The sequence below is a fragment of the Coenobita brevimanus genome, chromosome 103, assembly GCF_032717465.1.
Source record: "Coenobita brevimanus isolate Jiangsu-jjx chromosome 103, ASM3271746v2, whole genome shotgun sequence".
Taxonomy (NCBI): Eukaryota; Metazoa; Arthropoda; class Malacostraca; order Decapoda; family Coenobitidae; genus Coenobita; species Coenobita brevimanus.
Window position 1 is genome coordinate 11,238,868 of NC_137056.1, and position 13,450 is coordinate 11,252,317.

Genomic DNA, 13,450 nt, shown 5'->3' on the forward strand with positions numbered 1-13,450 from the left:
AGGTGTTGTGTTCCCATGCGGCTGTTGTGCTTCATCTGTGGCTGGTGCGGTTGTCCTAGTACTGTACCATTGATATTTTCTATCCGGTATGCTTTTAAAAAATGTTATATATATATATATATATATATATATATATATATATATATATATATATATATATAATATTTGCAATATTAAGAAATGTTATTATATAAAATTTATTACAGTGCATCATATTTTACCTACACATATAACCAGTTTATTTTGCAGTATATGTATAATAGGCAGATAGATAATAGTCATCGAAGTAAAATCCAAACACAATTTCTGCGATTCTCGTAACATATTAATAATACTTTAGTGCTGTTTAATGCGTGGCTCCACCATTAGCTATGTCTTTTCTTTTTTAACACCTTGTTCATTAAATATACTTATGTCACTGCCTTATATCCCCCATCACTAGCAGATGCAGGCGAACTGAGTGTGCAAAACTATTCACGCAAAAATGTTCCATCTCGCCAAGCTCCCGCACAGCAAAAAACCGTTCGTGTGAAGACATGCCTTCTGGACAAGCTCCCGTGCGGCCAAGAACCGTTCATGTGAAGCGGGCCTTAGAGCTGAAAGACGATTCTTCCTAGTCGCAAAAGCACTCCAACAGATTTATTATGATTCTTTTACCCAGGTTCCCTTGCAGTATCGAAGAATCGGGTTGTGTTCATCTGAGAGAACTCGACCCACAACTTGAATACTAAATCACAGTCCCATGAAATACGATCACAGTCCCGTGAAAGCCGATGAGCCATAGTCATTAAGTAGGTATGGCTGTCCTTGGATATTAGTCAGTTCAGCCCTGCAGTCTGACTACACTTGGCATCAACCGAGCTGAGTGGGGTTAGAAATCTTTGCCATATTAAACGCACTGTATTATGTCTTCCCATCAACCTATCATTTAAAATTTCCATACTAATTTCTCTGAGCTGTATGATATTCCCTCTTACCATTTCCTGCCAGTTTCGATTGGACGGACTGGTGTATATGGGGGAACATTCTTCGTTGTTATCCTTGTCTTATCCTCTTATCTGAATCATAACAGACGCTGCATATTGTAAACCAATTGGCATTCTGCAGTTATTTAATTATTTAATTATTTATTTTTATTGTCCTTCATGCACTTGTCCCTTCATTAGTGTTTACTCTCTCTCTCTCTCTCTCTCTCTCTGGTCATATTGCACTTGACCTCCTCTTCCTCTGTCTGCACCTTTCATATCTTCTTCGCTCTCAGCAGTCCTCTTGCACTCCTTCCTCTTATTTTCCCCTTGTTTCACTCTCATATCTTTCTCACTTACTGTTCTGATTTCTCACAATTCTCTTTTTTTCTCTCTTTTTCTCTCACACCTCTTTACCGTTTGCCATATTCCTCCAGCTACAGTTTCAGTCCCTTATCTCCCTCCTCTTCCTCTTTTATTTCGTCTTCCTGAATTTTTATCTTGCTCTTTTCTATATCTCGTACATTATTTTCGTTTTCAGGTCCTTTATTTGTCTTTATTTTGTCTTTCACTTTTCACTTAACCGTCTCTCTCTCTCTCTCTCTCTCTCTCTCTCTCTCTCTCTCTCTCTCTCTCTCTCTCTCGCAGCGGTGTCATGTGTTACTCAATAAAAGTTCAAGTCTCGCCTCTTACCTCTTATCCTTTTATTGGCGTTCCTCTTATCTCCTCTTCCTCCTCTTAACTCATCTTCCTCTTCTTCCTCCTTTCATCTCCTCTTCCTCGTCTTCTTCCTCTTGTCTCCTCCTCCTGGTCTTCTTCTTCTATCTCCTCTTCCTATTCTTCCTCTTATCTCCTGTTTCTCGTCTTCTTCCTCATATCTCTTCTTCTTAATCTTATCTCTTCTTCTGAATCTTATCTCCTCTTCCTCATCTTCTTCCTCTTACCTCCTATTCCTCTTCTTGTCCTCTTTTCTTCCTCGTCTTCATCGTCTTATCTCCTCTTCCTCATCTTCCTCTTATCTTCTCTTTCTGGTCTTCTTTCTCTTACCTCCTCTTCCTCGTCGTCTTCCTCTTATCTCCTCCTCTTCGTCTTCCTCTTATCTCCTCATCGTCTTCTTCCTCTTATATCCACTTCTACGTCTTCTTCCTCTTATCTCCTCCTACTCGGCTTCTTCCTCGTATCATCTCTTATCTAGTTTCCTTCTTTTATCTCATTTCTCATGTTTTCTTTCTTGTTCCGTCCTCTCTCTCTCTCTCTCTCTCTCTCTCTCTCTCTCTCTCTCTCTCTCTCTCTCTCTCTCTCTCACTATGTGATCCTTCTTATCACATCTTCTCTCATTCTTCATATATCTCCCTTGTTTTCTCTCCTCTCTCCTGTCTTAATCGCTACATGCTTTCTTTCTTTTTTTTTCTTCTTTTTCTTCTGGTATCAATATCGTGTCTTTTCTTCATTTTCTTTTTCTTCCCTGTTTTCCTTCCTTTATCTGTCTGTCCTCCTGTTGGTTTCTGTGTCCCTTTTATTATTCTTCTCCTCCCGTTTTTCTCTCCTTGTTTTTTCTGTTTTCCTTCCTCCTTCCTTGTCTGCTTCAATTTTCATTGGTTTCCCTTCTCTCTCTCTCTCTCTCTCTCTCTCTCTCTCTCTCTCTCTCTCCTTCCTCTGTTTATCGCCCGTTTTAATGCATATCATTCATATTTTTATCTCTTATCCCCTTCCTCCATATCATCCGTCAATTAATGTGCTCTCTCTCTCTCTCTCTCTCTCTCTCTCTGTTTATCGCCCGTTTAATTGCATATCATTCATATTTTTATCTCATATCCCCTTCCTACATATCATCCGTCATTTAATGTGCTCTCTCTCTCTCTCTCTCTCTCTCTCTCTCTCTCTCTCTCTCTCTCTCTCTCTCTCTCTCTCTCTCTCTAGTTTCCTCCTTACAGTGTTATTTGCTGAATCAAGTTGGAAATGAGACTTATTATCATGGAAATTAGGACATGCGTATTAGGAAGGGTTCAGGAAGGGAAATATATTAAACTGGCTTAGATAATGGAGAGCAAGGAGGGAAACAGAGGGTTGGTATAAAAGAAACGTGAATAGTGGGACGACTTTTGTAATACTGTAGCCTTATCTTGCTCTTGTTTGACTGCATCTGGACTACATGGCACAGTTGTGGTTAGCTTACTGTGAGAGGGATACGAGTGCGTTTGAAAGAATCAGTGTATTGAATTTGCACTTTGTAGACGGGCTAAGAGAAAAAAGAGGAAGGATAGGTGTTGAAGAGAATAAAGGGGATAATGAAGGTAGATATTAAGGTTCTGGTACTGTGAGTGGCCAGGTAAGAATGCTGTCAAGCGTACTTACATAGAGTAAATGATGCATCAGAAGAGTAAATCAGTCTAGTTTGGGGAACAGTAGGTGATGGGTGGCATAAGCTTCCGAACAACACAGTAAATGCCAGTCTGTGGTGAAATTAAGTAATGTGAAATTGATGCTGGTTGGGGAACCTGGAAGGCTAGTGTGGGGATTATTTAAAGGGATAATATGGGAAGAAACTCGGTATGAATGAATTTATTATATATATTGGAAATTCATAAATGTGGAATCCTGGTCACAAGGGATAAATAAGTTACTATAAAATAAAAATAATTATCACATTGTTCACGGGGTTTACTTAAGCAACGTAAATTTTCTTAATCTGATAACTTCTCTCTTATATAGGTTACTTATGCTATTTTCAGGCGATTTAATCACCTTAAGAAAAATCTGATACCAAAGGCGTTAATTAAGGCTGTATCTAACTCTTCAAGCTCGAAAGTCTCTCCTAAGGTGACTGAATCTGTGAAAGGAGCAAGAATAAAACAAAAAGCCTCCGTGCAGGGGTTGCATGTTGCCAATTAAAGTTCCATATCAGTTTTCCATGCCGTGTAGTGTTCCGTCTGGCTTACCCTTGTTGTGGGCTGGACGGTCTACTGATGTGGGAGGGGGGGAGGATAGATAACATTCTGCTTCGCTATACTTTTATCAATTTCGTAGTTACAGTTCGTCCACCGTAACTTGATGGCGGTAATCTCTGTTTTGCGGCATATTACCCGTATCTCGCGGCAGAAAAATGCAATACCACGTCTCCTCATCCTTTATAAAGTACTTCTTCCTGACGTGCACCATTGTCTAGTGTTACGAGTAATCCCTTGTCCCGATTCAGTGTCAGAATGAAGCGTTTTTACGGCTTTGCATCTTTTCCATAGCACTTCTTCGTGACAACCACTATATTCTGGGGTTCACCCATTGTTACAGCTCATTGGCAGAATAAGACAACAATACATCTACGAATATACATCATTTCCACAATACTGCTTAGCGACTGACACCTTGCTCTAGCGTTAATCCCTTGTTAAAGTTTAGCACTCAAGATGGAGAGATTATTGTTTCATATAATTATTGTTGTAGTTAATTCATGAACCCTGATTATATTTTTATACCATTCTATGCAGCGACAGGAACTGCATCTCTCTCTCTCTCTCTCTCTCTCTCTCTCTCTCTCTCTCTCGTTTAGTGTGTTTGTGTGTGTGTGTGTGTGTGTGTGTGTGTGTGTGTTTTTGTGAGAAAAATGTTTACACTTGTGGATGTGTGTGTGTGTGTGTGTGTGTGTGTGTGTGTGTGTGTGTGTGTGTGTGTGTGTGTGTGTGTGTGTGTGTGCTTGCGTGCGTACGTGCGTGCGTGCGTGCGTGTGTGTGTGTGTGTGTGCTTGCGTGCGTACGTGCGTGCGTGTGTGTATGTGTGTGTGTGTGTGTGTGTGTGTGTGTGTGTGTGTGTGTGTGTGTGTGTGTGTGTGTGTGAGAAAAATGTTTACACTTGTGGATGTGTACGTGAGGCCATTCGAGTTCCATTTGCTGTTTAGGTCATCACGCACAGCAAGGCTAGAGGAGGAGGAGGAGCAGAGGGAGGAGGAAAGAAACAGTGTGACGGGAGTAAATGGACCTAAAAAATAAGGGTAAGGAAAGAAGGGAAGGCGATGTAGGAAGGAGAAGAATGGGAAGAAAAAAGGGAAGTGAAGGAGGAGGAATAAGAAGTAAAGAAGGGGGAGAATGGGAAGGAGGAAGAGGACGGGAAGAAGACGTGCGAAAGGAGGAATTAACTGAAGAACGATATGGAAATTGATGATGATGATGATGATGTTGATGATGATGATGACGACGACGACGTGCCAAAGGAGGAATTAACTGACGAACGATATGAAAAGGGTGGTGGTGATGATGATGATGATGACGACGAAGAAGAGGAGGAGGAGGAGGAGGAGGAGGAGGAGGAGGAAATGGAGTAGGAGAAGGAGGGAGAGAAGTAGGAGGAGGAGGAAGAAAAGGAAGAAGAGGAGGAAAAGGAGGAGGAGAAGGGAGGGGAAAAAGAAAAATTGGTTTGAGAAAAAGATACTTCAGGAGAGAAGATAGAAGAGAATGGTAGAAGGACGTTGCAGGAGGAGGAGGAGGAGGAGGAGGAGGAGGAAAGGGATAATAGCAAGTAAATGATGCGGAAGAAGAAGAAAAGAAGAGGAAGACGAAGTGTCCCTGAAGGAGAAACAATTTAATTCCTCTCCTGGCCGTTCCTTGGGGTCTACCTTGCTCCCTCTCTCTCCTCTCTTCCTCCCGCAATTCCCTCGATACTTTCTTTTTCCTCGCCCTCATTTATTCGTCTTCTTCTACCCCTTTCCTACTTTTATTCTTCCTTGTTGTTGTTTTTTATACTTTCATTGATCATTCTCTTTTGCCCTTTTTTTCCTCCATGTTTTTTTCTTCTTTATTTTTGTTGTTGTCTTATTTTTCGTTCCTGTTTTCATTCATCCATGTTTGTTTGTTTGTTTTTTTCTCACAAATTGGTCACATCCTCTTACTGCTTTCTTTACTCCTCTTTCCTCTTCCCCACCATCTCTCCTCGATGTTGTCTTTTATCTTATTTATCCATCCTCCTCTTCTTTCCTAGTTTCATTCCTCTGGTCTTTCTTTTTCTACATCCATGTTAACTTATTGTCCTCTTATTCTTTTATATTTACTCCTCTTTCTATTCCTTTGGTTCCTTCTCAGTCCACTTTCCTTTCCCATCCTTCTTCCAATTAAGTGAATGAATTTCCCATAAGCAAATAGTGTGGATGAAATGTGGAAAATACCCGCCAATAAACTGCTTTCCACGGAGCATAAAAACAAACCACGACCTTCCTGGAAATATAATTGCAATAACAAGCCAGCCCAGACGTCTTTATAAACTGATAGAGAAAACATTATTGGTAAAAAAATGAGTACGTGAAAATAAACATCCGGATAGAAACGCAAAAGTGAAGTAAAGACAGCCGGATAGAAACGCGAAAGTGAAATAATGACAGCCGGAGAGAAGCGCAAAAGTGATATAAAGACAGCCAGAGAGAAGCGCAAAATTGATATAAAAACAGCCGGATAGAAACGCAAAAGTGAAATAAAGACAGCCGGATAGAAACGTAAAAGTGAAGTAAAGACAGCCGGATAGAAACGCAAAAGTGAAGTAAAGACAGCCGGATAGAAACGTAAAAGTGAAGTAAAGACAGCCGGATAGAAACGCAAAAGTGAAATAAAGACAGCCGGATAGAAACGCAAAAGTGAAGTAAATACAGCCGGATAGAAACGCAAAAATGAAGTAAAGACAGCCGGATAGAAACGTTTCATTCATTCATTGCCAGACGCCATGTATCCCAAACAGGGTGGCCAAGGGCTTAGAGTTAATTGTTTTACAGGGAGGGGCACTAATCCTCCACCAACCCCACTTGACACGTAGGGATGCCAACAGCATCTGTTGTTCCCAGGCGGTCACCCATCCAAGTACTAACCAGACCCAACGTTGCTTAACTTCGCTGATCGGACGGGAAGCGGTGTACTCAACGTGGTATGGTATGAAATAAAGACAGCCGTATTAGGTGATATATTAAACGCTGTCATGGTCGGAACCGCTCTATACTCAGTTTTATTTTTTATTTTTTTGTTTAAATTGAGGCGAAGATGCACTTGACAAGTTGGTGATGATTGGCTGAATGCAACATGTCCGAATAACATTTACTAACCCAAATTTCCCCCTCAGATATATGTTGTCAATTAATAATGCTAACGAGTAAAGAGACTATGAAGTATTGATGCTTTCAGCCAATCATCACCAACCTGTCAAGTGCATCATCGCCTCGATAAAAAAACAGAGTATAGTTATTTTAGTTCAGGTAACTTCAGACGATTTTGTTCAGGTGAGAGTGAGTCATAGGAGCCGGAGAATGTCAGGGACGATTGTATATAGGGATGGTATTAAAGAGTTCTGAGTTAAGCTTGGCCTAAAAATAAGAAAACTGGACAATACTGTGAACCAAAAGATTCAGATACTTCTAAGGCGAAATCTATAAAGTTTGTACCCATATATCGTGGAGTTACTGGAGGATATACGAGGTATTTCAGAATGTACTCTTCATTCTTTACCATATTTTTTTTCGTGTACCTTTTCAAATATATATATATATTTTTTTCCTTCCGTGTGTTACGTCGGAAGGTGTGGTGGGTGGGGGAGATCCTTCCTCACTGACGTCACTTTCCCACATATGGATTTGATATTTTGCCTGACTAGTTAACGCTGAAAAATAACCTCTTTGCAGGTCATTATGCTTCTTGGTATCCAAACTGGTACACACACACACACACACACACACACACACACCGCTCGCTGGTGCAGTGGTAACGTTCTCGCTTGCCATCTGGTAGACGGGAGTTCGCGCCTCGCTCAGGTTGAGAAAAGTTTCACTGACGAAGTGGGTGGTTACTGTCCCCCTTGAGCAAGGGGACGGGTGTGTGGGTGTGTGAAGGTCACAGCCTTGCCCTTAGATCGGACTATATGAGCTCTCAGCTCCCTTCCGGGAGGGTAAAAGCTGACGATCACGACCATAAAGTGATCCTGACCGACCCGGTGAATTACACACACACACACACACACACTCTCTCTCTCTCTCTCTCAGTTCTGTTTGTTGTTTTCAGTTCCTCCTCCACCTCCTCCTCCTCCTCCTCCTCCTCCTCATCATCATCATCATCATCACCACGACCATTATCTCGTGTCTCTCCTCCTCCTCCTCCTCATTATCATCATCATCATCATCATCATCACCACGACCATTATCTTGTGTCTCCCTTCTTTTCTCTAACTGCACCCACCTCCACCCCCCACCCCTACCCTCAGAGATCAGCACATCTACCTGTACAGTACTAGCCATAATCACCTCTCATTACCTTCATAGCCAAGATTAACACGCTTTTAACACCTTTACTTCTGGGATTTCAGTTTCTTTTGGATTTTGGTTTTATTTATTTTATTCAACTCAGAATTTTCAGTCATTCATTTTATTCAATCTTGTTTATTTTTCGCTAATATTCCTTCCTTCAAACGATTGTATGAAGCCCAGGAGAGACCTTTCTAACTGGAGGGGTTACTTCTAGCTTCCATTAATCCCTTTCCTTCATGGAGGTTCTCTTAAGGTGAATAAAATCGTCTAGCTGGGGTATGAATAGCACACATTACGCCCTCGCCTTGAAGGAGTTAAGGAAGACTTCGTAGAGAAAGGGTTAAAAATAGCTTCCATTAACTTTCGTAGCATTTTTTTTTTCTTTTTTAATGAAGCTATCACCAGGAGATATTGTTTAGAAGGACCATATTAAGTGCAGGGGTTGGTGAAGGCTGTATCTGACCCCTCCAGTTCCAAATGGCACCCCACAAGGTAACTGATTCGTCTTGAAACAGTATAAAGAAAGTGGAAAATATCTTTTTGTAATTAAATGGCTAACAGCTGCAGTACAATTTTTTTTTATTAAAGTGTGTTCTTGCTGCCTTCAACGGTTTGAGTAAGAGCTGGGCAACGCAGACGAAAATTCACTTCTACAAACGCAAATCCGCAAACTCAAAGCATTACCTTCTGCAACCGCAAATCCGCAAACTTCTTGAAATTTGCGGTTCAGCAAATGCAAACCATTTGTATCTCTTTCAGTACTCCGGCATCAGTTTCATTTTATTCTGGGAAGTATTATATGATTTTATTAAGTTTAGAATTATATCTTTCGTAATCAAGGAGTTAAAAATCATCTCAAGTTACTCATACACTACAATTATATCTTTATTTACCATATTCTGACTAACAATAGGTGTCATTTATGAAATCTGGAAATTGTCTGTACCACTGAATGGGATATATAAAATTATATTTACAGTAAAACTGAAATATATATTTTGAATATTATTACATTAATATATTAGTCAGTTTGTACTACAAAAGCAAGGGTAAATTATTCACTATTGTAGATAAATGAATTAAATTATTACATCTCACAGCTCACACTTGACAAATTGACACACCAGTCCACTTCTGTTCCTCGGCTCTAACCTCCTGCATCCTCACTCCTCAGTCACAGTCAGACTCCTCCAACAACTGAGACAACTCCATCTTGAGCAGGTCCGTGTTGCCCTTCATAAAAACAAACCGCTCAAAGTTCTCAGAGGTCAGGCTGGTTTGCGGGCAGATTTTGCGCTTGCAGAAGTACTTTTGCAAACGCAAAACCACAAGTTTGCGTAAAATTTGTCGCAAACGCAAATCCGCAACCGAAACCTCTCTTCCGCAATTGCGGAATTTGTGGTTTGCGGAAGTGCTTGCGGAAGTGCCCAGCTCTGGTTTGAGTCAGTTGATTGCCTATCATTTTGTTTTAGAGTATTTTTTATTTATTTATTATTATTATTACTGTTATTATTATTATTATTATTATTATTATTATTGGCCATGTGCTGGTTCCAAACTAACATAGCAGACGACACCGTTTGTCCCATAACAACATAACAAAAGGGGTTAATGCACTGTAAAAATAGTTCAAGTTACTAGTCAGATCAACCCTCCTGTCTAATTACACCTCATCTAACTACACTTGGTTTGTCTAACTACACTTGGTCTGTCTAACTGCACTTGGTCTGTCTGACTACATTTGGTCTGTCCAACAGCAGTCGGTCTGTCTAACTTCACTTCGTCTATCATACTACACTTGGCCTTTATCTGTCCCGAAAAAGGGTCAAGAATTTATCGTCAGGTTAAAACGGACGAACGGTGATGCTGAAATAATGAATTTGCGATTAACCCCTCCAGTTCCAAAAGCCTCTCGTTAGCTGAATAAAATCATCTGGAAGCATCAACAGAATGCTATAGAAGACGTCATAGTAGTGAAAGGGTTAATAACACTTAAGGTTTGGTAATGTAATGATTCAGTCCACGTATTCCCTGCTTGTCGTAAGATGGGTGAGGGAGGGGCTGGAAGCTACCCTACCTTGTAATGGGTTAAGCGCCTGGCAGAAAAAGTAGATAAATAGATAGATAGGTAGATAAATAGATAGACAGAGACATGTAGATGGATAGATAGTTAGATAGATAGATAGATAGATAGATAGACAGACACAGACAGACAGATAGACAGACACAGACAGACAAACAGACAGACAGATAAATAGATAGATAGATGGATGGAGAGAGAGAGAGAGAGACCCGCTGCACCATTTCTTCCGTACTAAAGAAGAGGATTCTATACCTGGTTCATCCCTTTTTTCCTTTGATTCACGTCCCAAGAGAGGCCAAAGATGTCTTCTCTACCCCACCCCTAGGGACCGTGGGAGGTAGGCTTTGATGATGATGATGATGATGATGATGGTCTTTCTCATCTCTTATTCATCTCTTTCAGTGCTTCTTACTTTCTCTCTCCTTCTCTTCTTTCATCTCATCCTCTTCCATCTTTCCCTCTTTCGTCTCCTCCAGTTTCTTTCTTTTCTTTCTGTCCTTTTGTTCATTCTACTCTCTCTCTCTCTCTCTCTCTCTCTCTCTCTCTCTCTCTCATATTTTCCTCCTATCTTTTATCCCCCGTTCCTAGGCGCACGTAAACAATTTTTTTGAGTTCAGTCCCGGCTGAGGGCATGATAATATTTCACTAAAGTTAATGTGTATATCATCAAGGGTGACTTATATTCCCACTTTTGAAGATAAATGTGACTAGGTGATGAAAGGAGGTAATAACATCGTAAATATAAATAAAATATCGTAACCATGAATAAAGGATCTATATCAGCCGACTTGTTGACGTGCCTGTAATGACGTCACAACATGGCCGCTGAGAGGGATAGGGAGGTTGAATGAAAACGGTAGAATGAATACGAAAGAATGTGGAATACAGTTCGTAAAGATAGCTGTGGGATCGTTTTATTGTTATTTGAAAGAAAATGAGTGGAAGTGTAGGCGCCAACCACATTTTCGCTTTATGTACCGTAGCAGTGCGAGCCTCGATTACTTCTACTGTAAACTGAATACCAAACCAAATGTTTTTCGGTATTCCAGGAAACCATTTACTGCGATGGGTGTTAGTACAGTGCGCTGTCTCCAGTCGGAGTTTATTCCTAACGTAATGCCACTCAGGGACAACCAACTGGTCACCCTTGCCTTAAACACCTGGACTGCACTGGTTAGTCCTTGGCCTATACGCTCCTGATTCGAGGGTTGTGTAAGAAATGATGGTGCGCATGTGCTCTTAAAGAATTTTACCATTTTGTAGGCCTGTGTGTAGAGCTTCAACTTGACGTCCCTGTTCCTTTTTAATGGCAGCCCTTGATATTTCCATATTCTAGTTCCTGCTTTATTTATGATGGTCTTTTTATGATGGACACAATTGACAGTATTAACCTTTTTACTGTGAGAGCGTCTTCCTTAAGCTGGTTAATAATATCAGTGGTAGAAAAAATTTAAAAAAAATCTTGAAATCGTAGGAAAACCATTAATTGAGGTAATTCTTTGTTGTTTACCACTAGCGATGTCCCTTACACTGAATAAAATAGTTTAGCCGTAGCCTGTTAGACATATTAACCTCAGTTCGATGTTCAGTTTATTCTTGCTACTGCCAGACGATTTATTCAGCTCTAAACAGACCCGATTTAGTAAAGCGGTAATAGGACATTGTTACTAGCCCTTTCAATACGAGAAATTTCCCTAAAGCGATATGAAATTGTTCAAAATTAGCAAAAATCAAACACATTAGTCAACATCCGTAAAGTGAATAATAAGAAAACTACGATTTACTAAGGTATGAGGTTAACTCTTCAGTTACTGGGAAGTCCTTTAGTTTTAATCTTTACTACTTCAGATGATTTTATTGAACTTACAAAAGATGTCTCGTAATAAAAAGGTTAATGAAAGCTGTGTCAATCTCCGGTCCGAAGTGTCTCTCAGAGGGTGAAGAACAGATTAACATCGCGTGAGGGTAATGGCAATAAGGTAGAAAAACTCAGTACTAGTTTATCATTCATTAACCCCTTCACCGCCACAGGTCTGTCCTAAGTTGGATAAAATCGTCTGATGGTAGCAAGAATATAGTACAAAGATATATCATTGGACTGAAGAGATTAGGGAACGAAACATGAAGTACGAATGGTTATATCAGTGTAGATTTACGGTTAATTCCTTCTGCCTCAAGACGATTTAAATGAACTTCGGGGCGTATCTTCTTCCTGCACACACACACACACACACACACACACACACACACACACACACACACACACACACACACACACACACACTCGTCTGAAGCTGGAAACAAAATACATGACTAGACAGATGGGTTTGTTAAATGTAAGGAAAAGTATCGTAAGAAAAATTTTATGGTATTTAATCTTAGTCTTGTAGTTGACCTGTCAGTCCGTCAGGTGGAGTACGCGAGAGAGATCCAGTTCGCTCCTAATACCCACTTTCAGGCTCTCTCTCTCTCTCTCTCTCTCTCTCTCTCTCTCTCTCTCTCTCTCTCTCTCTCGTACCCTCCCTTTCATCCTACCATCCCTCATCTTTCATCCCTTATCCCACCCTCTCTTTGAATTTCCTCACCTCAGTCAGTGCAGCGCAAAGGCTATAAAGTATTCACTGAGAGAGAGAGAGAGAGAGAGAGAGAGAGAGTTATTATTTGTCACTCTTTCAGGCTACGATGTCTTTTGTTGTCTCCAGGCGATTTTATTTAGTTTAGAGGATAGTTTTTTTTCTTTTAAAGTTGGGGATTTAGACAGCCTTCAGTAATCTCTTCAGTATGAGAGGCCTTTTCTTAGTTGAATATAAATCGTTCGAAGGCAGCAAGAAAAACTAGTCCTATCTTTTTTAATGAGACCTGAAAATATTGTGAGTACAAAAAATCGCCTAGGAAAAAAATAAATTATACGAATACAGTATATATTAAAGCATAATCTTGTAGGAAACTAGGTTGATCATTAAGTCCATGTTTATTTTGGTACCCTTGTTATGGTAAGAGTGGGCGGCCATGTTGTGACGTCACAAACAAGTACGAGCGTAAACACTTCTCAGACTCCAGGCTCCATATTTACAGACGTTCTTGAGCTGAAATTGTGTGTAAGATTTCTTTTTTTTATATACCATTGTCGTCAGTTTC

The 13,450-nt window shown here is 40.3% G+C and overlaps 1 pseudogene; it reads right to left on the bottom strand.

Moving 5' to 3' along the window:
- Window positions 1–6,758: 6,758 nt before the first annotated feature.
- LOC145415790 (5S ribosomal RNA) lies at window positions 6,759–6,876 on the bottom strand (annotated as a pseudogene).
- Window positions 6,877–13,450: the final 6,574 nt, after the last annotated feature.